This window comes from Nyctereutes procyonoides, unplaced genomic scaffold (assembly GCF_905146905.1).
Source record: "Nyctereutes procyonoides isolate TBG_1078 unplaced genomic scaffold, NYPRO_anot_genome, whole genome shotgun sequence".
NCBI classification, from domain to species: Eukaryota; Metazoa; Chordata; class Mammalia; order Carnivora; family Canidae; genus Nyctereutes; species Nyctereutes procyonoides.
Window position 1 is genome coordinate 30,396,216 of NW_026575125.1, and position 12,084 is coordinate 30,408,299.

Sequence of the window (12,084 nt, forward strand, 5' to 3'; positions counted from 1 at the left end):
CCTAGAAAACTTATTTCCCAAAAAGCTTGTAGTGTGTGTGTGTGTGTGTGTGTGTGTGTGTGTGTGTGTGTGTATTAGGTCTAAGATTTCTGACCCATGAATCTGAGATGAGAGTCAAAGAACATAGTTATCTTTGGAGTAAAATATTAATGTGGATATTTGTTAAGTAATGTCTTTAAATTAGAGTATTTTAAACCCAAATAGTATGTGAATTCATGCCATGAGAAAAGAATATAAGTGCATGGTTTATAAAATGTTAAACACAATGTTTAATATATAAATATATATTAAAGCAGGTTTAGGGCAACAGCAAGCTGAGGAAAAAGTAAAGAGAATTCCCATATATGCCTTGCCCATCTCCAAATAGAGCTTCCTGAACCATCAGTATCCAGCACCAGAGGGGTACATTGTTACAATCAAGCAACCAACACTGACTCATTATCACTCAAAGTCCATGGCTTACATTAGGGTTCTCTCTTAGGGTTGGACACTAGGAGTTTGACAAATGTATAATGATTTGTATCCACCATTTTAGTATCATGCAAAATAGTATCACTGCCCTAAAGCCCTCCATGCCCAACCTATTCATCCTTCAAAACCTTGGTACTCACTGATTTTTTTCACAGTTTTCATAGTTTTGCCTGTTCCAGAATGTCATAGAGTTGAAATCATATTGTTATGTAGCCTTTTTAAATTAGTTTCTGGGGGCACCTGGCTGGCTTAGTCAGTAGAGCATGCGACTCTTGATCTCATGGTTGTGAGATCAAGCCCTATGTTGGGCATGGAGCCTACTTAAACAAATACAAATACAATAAATAAATTGGCTTCTGTCGTTTAGTAATTTTCATGTAAGTTTCCTCCATGTCTTTCTATGGCATTTATTTATTTATTTATGTATTTATGTATTTATTTATTTTATTTTTTTATTGGAGCATAACACCCAGTGCTCATCCCGTCAAGTGCCCCCCTCAGTGCCCGTCACCCAGTCAGTCACCCCAACCCCCCACCCACCTCCCTTTCTACCACCCCTTGTTCATTTCCCAGAGTTAGGAGTCTCTCATGTGTTGTCATCCTCACTCTCTTCCTATGGTTTGAAAGCTCATTTTTTTTTCAGCTCTGAATAATAGTCCATTATCTGGATGTACCACAGTTTACTTAAGATTCACCTACTGAACCATATTTTGATTGCTTCCAAGATTTGGTAGTTAGGAATAAAGCTGCTATAGACATCTATGTGCAGATTTTTGTGTGAGCATGTTTTCAGCTTATTTGTGTAAATACCAAGAAGTGCAACTGTTTGATCATATAAGAGTATGTTTAGTTTTATAAGAAGCTGCCAAACTGTCTTCCAATGCCTGAATCATTTTGCATTCCCACCAGCACTGAATGAGAGTTCCTGTGGCTTCATATCCTTGCCAGCCTTTGGTTTTGTCAGTATTTTGGATTTCAGCCATTCTAATAGGTATGTAGTGATATCTCATTGTTTTAATTTGCAACCCCCTAATGAAGTACAATGTTGAACATCTTTTCATATGCTCATTTATCATACACATATCTGTTGTCTTCTGTATTTTAAAAATAAAAAATAAAAGTAATTAAAGTAACAGAAAAATGCTAAAAAAATAATTCTGAAGATAAAGGTGCTTCTTCATAAAGACTTAAAATCAATAAACAATTTTCAAAAACTTATTTCTTACAACACTACATTCAATGTTATGAGATATTATAAATAAATAAATAGATAAATAAAATAGCTGCCGTGGATCCCCTGGAGATTACAGCTAATAGAATATTCATTACCTTATAAATTCACCAAAGTAAAACTCTACAGAGCCCCTGGTAGGAAAAGACCCAGTAGTAGGAAAACCAGTGCCAATCTATTTAACAGAGCCATCCTGTCCTAGGGTATTGACTTCATTCAAGTGAATCAGTCAAAAATAAAAACATTTTTTAAATCCTTACACTTTTAAACTAGCTTCTATAAGAAATTTTCCACTCAAATGTGATGAATTGTCTCCACAGATGCAGCCAGGATGTCTCATATCCTAACCAGAGTCTAACAGAGGGAAATCCCACGGGAACCTGTGATGAATTTGGAAATAGCAGTTAAAATAACTTAGTCCCACTTGCTTTCCATGTGGCCCTTGAGAATGGCTGTGAGAAGGATGGGATTGGAAGGGGAGAAATGAGGGCCTCGAGGTCAAAATGAAATACTTTTATCTACACATAAAAGAAAATAAAATGAGGCCTACAACGTATGAAAATACAAGCTGAAGAGGTTGTATGATGGAGAGATTGGAACATGGGATGTTTTCTCTCTGCTCTTGTCATGTTGCCTATTGTGGTCACACAACCTTCACATACATTCCACATTTAATCATTCTGCTTGATTGGATGCCTCCTTGTGAACACAGTTTGTAACAATTTGTTGACCAGTCCAAACAAGTAGTGAAATTCGACATTCAGGGAAACTTCAGGAGGCTTCAGGATGAGTCTCCTGGAAGGTGGGACCATGAGCAGTTTCAGGAAAGCCTATGAGGGAGCCTCAGCTTGACGGGCCCTGGTTTCGGAGAAATCGCCTGCCGTCCACACGTTCCTCAAAGGAAGAAGGTGTGGCGATGCCATACTAAAAAGTAAACAGGGGATCCCTGGGTGGCGCAGCGGTTTGGCGCCTGCCTTTGGCCCAGGGCGCGATCCTGGAGACCCGGGATCGAATCCCACGTCGGGCTCCCGGTGCATGGAGCCTGCTTCTCCCTCTGCCTGTGTCTCTGCCTCTGTGTGTGTGTGTGTGTGTGTGTGACTATCATAAATAAATAAAAATTAAAAAAAATAAAAAAATAAAAAGTAAACAATGCCAAACATCTTTGAGAAATGTTTTCTTTTTTTTTTTTGAGATTGTTTGTTTATTTATTTATTTATTTATTTATTTATTTATTTATTCATGATAGACATAGAGGAAGAGAGAGGCAGAGACACAGGCAGAGGGAGAAGCAGGCTCCATGCAGGGAGCCCGACGCGGGACTCGATCCCGGGACCCCAGGATCACGCCCTGGGCCAAAGGCAGGCGCTAAACCGCTGAGCCACCCAGGGATCCCCCGAGAAATGTTTTCACCAACAATATGCTGTACGGCGGATTCATGCATTTCACTGTGATGAATGGAGTCGTATCTGGAGGCAGGTACTGACTGATAAGCGAACGCCTCGGGAAGGACATTGGTGTGGTTCCCTTTGTCCCGGGTTCTATTGTTGTCTCCTATCTCTCAGGATGCAGCCCACGTAGTCGTCCCTCGAAGAGGCGGCGGCTTCATGCAAACAATCTATTGCACTGTGTGAATTACATTTTGTCTTTCCTGGAGAACATCAGGAAAGGAAGACATCTAAGAACCATTCCACAAGACATACTGGCGACATAAATTAAGTTTGATAAAGTAATGAGCAGCTTGGGGGAAGGGAAACACATTCGTCAGGCTCCTTGACTCTCCAGAAGGGCAATGGCCTCCGGAATTGGTGCTGAGCAGGAAGCTGAGGGGCAGGTGGGGGCAAAGGAAGGGATGGCGACCCTCCTGAGACCCTCACGAGAGAAAAGGCCTTTGGCTGGACAAGGCTTCCCCGAATGAGTCTTAATGTTATTCCAGGGAACCACCTTCAAGGTCATACTTTATTAGGTTATACTAGAAATCCTTGATCGTTCGTTTTTGGGTTGCTTGGGAGTCAAGCAGTTTAAACAGAGAGGCTAGGTTAAAATCCTGTCAGACAACAATCCCTGACAGCTTGCTTCCCCGGCTAGTGTTTGAGGAGTGGAGCGGCGGTGTGGCAAGAGCACAGTCCATGGAGCAGGTGGCGTGGAATGAGGATTTGGTTCACTACGCACTAGACCTGGTTAACTCGGACTAACAGCCAACCCTTGCTGAGACTCAGCTTTCTTGTCTATGAAGCAACAGTACTTCCCATTCCAATCGCACAGAATCATTGCGGGACATGCATGAGAGAGTGTGAGAGCGCACCACTTGGACAAGGGAAAGCAATATACAAATACTCCTTAGAATTTATTTTAAAATTTGCTATAAAATTTGCTATAAGGGGGATCCCTGGGTGGCGCAGCGGTTTGGCCCCTGCCTTTGGCCCAGGGCGCGGTCCTGGAGACCTGGGATCGAGTCCCACATCGGGCTCCCGGTGCATGGAGCCTGCTTCTCCCTCTGCCTGTGTCTCTGCCTCTCTCTCTCTCTCTGTGTGACTATCATAAATAAATTTAAAAAAAATTAAAAAAAAATTTGCTATAAGGTAGAACAAAACAAAACAAAACAAAAGGTAGAACAAAGATTTGACTGGGATATAGACCTAAATCCTCACAGAAAAAAAAAATGAAAAAATTGAATTTAGACAGTTAGGTGGTTGTTTTGCAATTTTTATATTATCTCTTTTCTTCAAGGGCAAACTGATGGCTTTTTTGCATACTATATTCATTCTCCTTGCTAATCTTTAATTCACATTCTTCCAGGGAAATGGCACCCTAACCTCTGTAACTCACTGTCTAGACAACTGAATGACTTTCTTTCATCCTTAATTTTCTAATACTATCAGTAAAATGTAATTGATACACAGGATTTCAAGAAATAGTCTACTAATCGATGATAAGTGATACCAATATTCACTGTCATTGTGTAGGGGCAAAGTAACACTTTGCCAAAATGCCTTGAAGGGGAAGGTTAGAAGGTACTTTAAAGATCCTTCCCGCTGATGCTTTGGCCTTCAGTCAAAAAAATATTTAAATCAGTCTCACAGATGGTAGTTTAATTTTTATGGACCCACAGGAAAGCAGATTACACACACATACACAAACACACATAAACTTTTCAGTGATTAATAATTCTAAAGATAAAACAATCCTAATAGTCATGCCTAAATAACATGAAAATTATGAGGCCATGTATATCACTATGCCTAAGAAGTAATGTAAATTTTTAATACTTTATATTTTAGAACAGTTTTAGGTTTACACTGAAGTTGAGTGGAAGGTACAGGGATTTCCCATATAATCCTGCCCCCATATGTGCATTGCCTTCCCCTATTATTGACATCTACATGAAATATTTATGAATATGTTGAAAGCAGAAAAATAGGAAAGATGGTTTTGAGAAGTGGAGAGATCACATAAGGACTATTTGGAGGAGAAAATGACTGAAGGGAGATAAAAGGGTGAGGAAACATTCGATATAACCCCAGAATGAGAATTCAGCAGGGGCGTGGACATGCAGAACTTTCTGTTTTCTCTCCTTTTATACCGTCTTGTGTTTTGATGGTTCTTATGTGAGGGTGCATATTCTCCTGAGAAAGTGAAAGATGCAGGATTCTAAATATACTAGCTGGTGTTCATTTTGTCCAGGCCCAGCTCACCAGTGCTGATGATATTGCTTCTACCTACATCACAGAACTTAGTTACATTTGTCATATATTTTTTCTAAAGGTTTTTATTTATTTATTCATGAGAGACACACAGAGAGAGGCAGAGACATAGGCAGAGGGAGAAGCAGGCTCCATGCAGGGAGCCCGACGCAGAACTCGATCCCAGGACCCTGGCATCATGACCTGAGCCAAGGGCAGACACTCAACCATTGAGCCACCCAGGGGCCCCACATTTGTCATATATTTATGTGCTCATATTTATGCATCCTTGACCAAGCTCTGAACTTATGGAGGTTCAACAGTGTATCTAATTCTTTTTATATCCCTCCTTATACTAACTCAGCCTTCAGAACAAAGGAAGACATTTCTTGGAGAAATGGTCTTAAGACTAGATAGACCAATAAAGTGTAGGAGATTGGAGGTCAACTCAGCAGAAGTGAAGGAGCCCAGAGTTCAAAGGGAAGGCTAGAGAGCCATCAGGATGTCAGACAGGATGCTGGACCTTCTCAGAGCATCCTATCACGAGGAGGGGTAGTAAGAAAGTATATCTCATTCCTGGTAATGTTAACTTTTATCCCTTCATTAAGGTGATGTCTGTCAGGCCCCTTAACTGTGAAGTTACCAGTTTTCTCTTTTTATTAGTATGTATCTTGTGTGGAGATACTTTGAGACTAGGCAAATATTCTTTTTTTTTTACCATACTTTGTCCTATTAATTTTAACATCCAATAATGATTTTATGGTTTACCCAGAAATGGATATTTTCTATTTCCACCATTCCTTAGCCAATTTTTAATTAGAGTTATGTTTGTTAGGAAGAGCTGTCTTCTCTTCACTCTTTGGTTTATGGGATGGCTTAAAAGAAGATGAAACATCAGAATTCACCAAACATGTTAGAAAGGCCAATTTATGAAAATACTATTTCAAAAGCTTTCTAAGAACTCACTCTCTTTGATTTCCACACATATCAGTGTGTGTGTGTGTGTGTGTGTGTGTGTGTGGCAGAGTATATATGTGTACCATAGACATATAAGCCCATTTGCTTTTGAAGTCATGATTGACAAAGAATAAATTAACAACACAGGTATGACATATCTAAGGACAAGGACAACCCAGCAATGCAGATCCTCTGTTAGGTAACATCATATAACAATAGGAGACACAAAGCCAGTATATCATATCCCAACACTGTCAGCAGGCAAAATTGAAAGGAAAAAAGAAGAAACAGTTCTTTGGGGGGAAAATAGAATAAAATAAACTCTGGGGCATCAGAAAACTACTGCTTATATTTATTTTTTAATCTTATCTCTAAAGTAATGAATGGCCTTTAATCTAGGCTTTTCTTCCCCAAGTACCCATATTCTGAAAGTGTGACTCCATTTCACAGAATCACACCCTAATTGTCTAGGACAATCTTAAATGACCTCCATATTTTAGGTGAACTATCTTTGCATCTTTAAAAAAGAGTGGCATTATGGGACATGGTCTACACCTTCAGAGAGTTTGGAAACAAATATAAACACTTTCTTATTGTGCAGATTGCCTCAGGATAAAGCCTGACAGAAATTGGACATTGAGCCAGAGAATGCCCTACTTCACAAGTACAACCAAACACTGTAAGAATCTCTTCCTAGGGACACCTTGGTGGCTCAGTCGGTTAAGCGTCTGCCTTCTGCTCAGGTCATGATCCTGGGGGTCTTGGGATTGAGCCCTGTGTGGGGCTCTCTGCTCAGTAGGGAGCCTGCTTCTCTCTCTCTCTCTCCCTCTGCTCATCTGCTCCTGCCCCTTCTCATGCTTATACTCTCTCTCAAATAAATAATTAAAATCTTAAAAAAAATATCTTCCTGGCCATGATCACAAAGCATATTCTAAAGACTTTGCTGTTGTATAGGTTTCCCAAAGGAACTAGTCCTTCTCAAGCTATTTCTTCAGGTGGCAAAACAACGAACTGATTTGGTTCTTTCAGCTTAACCAATCAATTATGAAAATATTCAGGTTTGATTAGTTGTTTCAGTTCATTCAAAGTGCTTTGAACTTGCTCTAACAGATGAGTGCACGGTTGCAGATATTGTGGACTGGCTACTCAAAAGCTATTTACAACCCCTCTCCTTTACTTTCCTTCACTGAAGAGACTGGAAAGCTAGATTAGTCACTAGTGCAGCCTCTCATATAGCCAAGGAGGCCAGAGGAGAGGCAGATTTAGTGCTTAGTGAGATGTATGTGGTAGTGCTTCCCACCAAAAAAGAAGAAAGAAAGAAAGAAAGAAAGAAAGAAAGAAAGAAAGAAAGAAAGAGAAAAAGAAAAACTTCAGGAGAAGTTTCCACCATTCCCCTTCTTCCAGTCTGACACATGAGGGTAGGATAACAGGGTGAGAAGACGAGGAACCATGGTTTCCTGGTGGCATTGTCTTGCATGGGCTACCTCCTTTAACAAGTTACTTTATAAAAATACTTGCCCCCTTCCCTAATGTGTATTTAAGCCACTGTTGCCAGGTTTTCTTTTTTTTATTATTTTTAAAGACAATTACATTCTTACAGATAAGAACATTCTATGAACTCTGTCAAAATATGATGACCAATAAATACTTTCCACCAGAAATTCAGCAGTTGTAATAATGCTCATAGCTTCAGGTTATGAACGAGGAAACCGAGATAACTCTCAGCAACAGAGAATAGCAGCTTTCTGAATCTGTTTTAGTTTCTCTGGTTGAAAAAAAAAAAAAAACCTTAAGCGGGATATGTTTAGAGGAAAATTATGGATAATAACATTTCCTTTCTTCTGTATCCCCTAGGAAATAATATCCACTCTCAAGTACCTAAATTACTACTAAAACTTTCTTTTCTTCCCCTTTAGTTCTTTCACCTTTGGGATATTTGAATAAATGGGAAATAAAGTTACTAAATAGCAGAAGCAATCATAATTTAAGGCATGGAAAGATGTGAAAACCTTAGAAATCCTCCTTCTAATATTTCCAAAATTACTCAAATGTTATTATTAGTTTATTTCTGATGCAAAGGTCGAAATTTGGCAATTTTAATTCTCTTTACAATGTACATTGCTACATAGTGATTTATCTTCTCAAATGAGTAGACAAGCTAAAGTGAACTATAATAAAAAAAAAGTCAAAGCACTTCCCTTTCAACATGAAGTACAAGCTTTCATCATTAGCATCCAAGTTTTAATATATATACTATAATCTCTAATGGATTTTAGTCATAACATTTTCATAGTCAATAGCTGCTGATAGGTATTTTGCCATTTGAGCTATTCAAACAACTTTAAGTCAGCAATTAAATAAATTCCTGTTTGATTTCAGCAAAGATTTTTGATTGGAAAATGGCAAAATACAACCTTGGCTCACTTAGAAAAATCAGTTTTAAGAAGAAAAGTAGAGACTCATCTGTAGGATAGAGAATCAAGCTCAAAATGGGCAGGAATTGGCCAGGCATAATCAAGATCAAATGTCACGCTATCTGGTTTTATTGACACTAGGTACCACTTTTGAATGCTTGGATTTCATCATCTTTAAAGGACTCCCATTTATCCTGGAATTGCCCCTCAACAAAAAAAGTACTGTTTTACTTAGCAATTTAAGCAATTTTTAAACTTTACTGAAATACGAGATCTGAATTTAGATTGCAGAGGGTGTCACACATCACAGATCTTTCTGTGTAGATTTACATTTCAGGAGAACATTACATTCCAGAAAAGTCACCAGATGATTTCACTGGCAACTTTTAACAAACATTTAAAGAATTAACAGCAATCTTTCTCAAACTCTTTCACAAAATTGAAGAGAAGGGAATATTTCCAAACTCATTTATGAGGTCTGCCTTACCCTGATACCAAAGCTAGACAAAGATACCACAAGAAAAGAAAATCAAAGGCCAATATCCCTTATAAATATATATGCAAAAATTTTCATCAAAATACTAGCAAATCAAATTCAATAGCACATTAAAAGGCTCATACACCATGACCAAGGGGATCTAACCATGGGATACAAGAATGCTTCAGTATATGAAAATCAAGGGGTGCCTGGGTGGCTCAGTTGATGGGTGACTCAGTCAGTTAAGCATCAGGCTCTTGATTTCATCTCAGGATATGATCTCAGGGTCCTAGGATCCAGTCCCACATCAGTCCTACCCCAAACCCCCGCCGCTCACCAAGGAGTCTGTCTGTCTCCTTCTCTGCCCCTCCCACTTATACATGCTCCGTCATTCACTCTCCAAAATCAATGAATAAAGCTTTAAAAATATATATGAAAACAAATTAGTGATGACTACATCAATAAAATGAAAGATAAAAATCACATGATCATCTTAATAGATGCAGAGAAAGCATTTGACAAATTCAATATACTTTCATGTTAAAAACTTGAAATAAACTTAGAAGGAAAATACCTCTACCCAATAAAGTCTATGTGTGAAAAGCCCACAGCTATCATCGTGAAAAACTGAAAGCTTACCCTCTAATATCAGTAACAGGATAAGGATGCCCACTCTTGCTATTTCTTTTTTTTAAGATTTTATTTATTTCTTTGAGAGAGAGAGAAAGAGAGTGAAGAGTGGGGAGGGTCAGAGGGAGAGGGAGTAGCAGACTTCCCACTGAGCAGAGAGTCTTATCCAGGGCTCTATCCCAGGACCCCAAGATCATAACCTGAGCCAAAGGCAGATGCTTAACTGACTGAGCCACCCAGATACCCCTCATTCTTGCTATTTCTATTTAACATGGTACTGAAAGTCATAGCCAGAGCAATTAGACAAGAAAAAAAAAGTCAGATAAATCAGAAAGGAAGATATAAGTTATCTTTGTTTGCAGATGACATGATCTTATTTTTTTAAGGAAGATTTTTTAAAAAAAGATTTACTTATTTACTTATGAGAGAGAGAGAGAGAGAGAGAGAGAGAGAGAGAGAGAGGCAGAGACACAGGCAGAGGGAGAAGCAGGCTCCATGCCAGGAGCCTGACACGGCACTCGATCCCAGGACTCCAGGATCATGCCCTGGGCCAAAGGCAGGCGCAAAACCGCTGAGCAACCCAGGGATCCCTGATGACATGATCTTATACATAGAAAACTCCAAAGACACCATTTAAAAAAAAAGGCTGATAGAACTAATGAAAAAATTCAGCAACACTGAAGTATACAAAATTTACTTACAATATTCAGTTACATTTCTAGACATGGAAAATGAACTATTGGAAAAGGAAATTAAGACAACATTCCCATTTGCAATAGTACCAAAAAGAGTAAAATACTTAGGGATAAATTTAAGGAGATGAGAGATTTGTACACAGAAGACTACAAAATATTGATGAAAGAATTCAGATAAGACACTATCAAATGGAAATAAGTCTCATGTTCATGGATTGAAAGAACTTAGTATTGTCAATATAACAATACCACCTAAAGCAATCTATAGATTCAGTGCAACCTCTATAAAAATGCCAAAGATATTTTTTACAGAAAATAAGAATGATATATTTCTTATCAGAAACCACTGAGGCTAGTAAGAAGTAGCATAAATCCTATACCCAGTGAAAATATCTTATAAAAATGAAGGGAAATGAAGACATTTTCAGATTAAGTGAAATGAATAAGTTTTGTTTTGATTTGTCAGCAGAATACCCTAAAATAATGGCTACAGAAGTCCTCTAAACAGAAAGGAAATTAAACCAGAAATCTGGTAACATCAGGACAGAATAATAATAGAAAGATAAAAATTATGAGTAAATACACCTCCCTCTCTTTTTGAGTTTTTAAAATTATGATTAATAGTTCAAGCAAAAATTATAATAATGTCTTATATGATTATAATGAATCTAAAGCAAATGTTTAAGACAGTTATATTAAAAAGAAGAAAACATAAATGGAGATGATGTTTATAGAGTTCATTCAAGCTGGTAAAATGTTGACACCAAAAGACTGTGATATTATGTATATGAAGTGAATAGAAAACACCAAAAAGTCTATACAATGGCATACACTAAAAAAATACTGTAGATAAATTAAATTCGCAAAATGTTCAAGTATCTCACAAAGAGGCAAAAATAAAAGTAACAATAAAAGAAAAATAAACAAGACAAAAAATCACACACATACACAAATAAAATGTCAGCCTTAAGCCTTAACATATTAATACTTACATTAAGTAATTGGCCTAAATATATCAAATATATATTGCCCAAATATACCAAATAAAATATATCAATCAGCAGTTATTAAGGAAAAAAAACCCATGAGCCACCTATGCTATTTGTGTAAGAAACTCACTTCAAATACAACAATAAAACTCAATATACACACACAAAAAAAAAACAAACAATCCAATTTAAAAAATGGGCAGAGGTCCTGAATAGACATTTTCCCAAAGAAGACATGCCAACAGACTCATGAAAAGACACTTAACATCTCCAGGGAAATGCAAATCAAAATCACCATGAGATAGCACCTCATGCCTGTTAGAATGGCTAACATCACTAAGACAAGAAATAACAAGTGTTGGCAAAGATATGGAGCTAAAGGAACCCTTGCACATAGTTGGTAGAAATGTTATTTGGTACAACCACTGTGGAAAACAGTATGGAGTTTCCTCAAAAAATTAAAAATAGCAATATCATATGATCCAATAATTCTACTCATAGGTATTTACCCAGGGAAAACAAGAACACTAGCTCAAAAA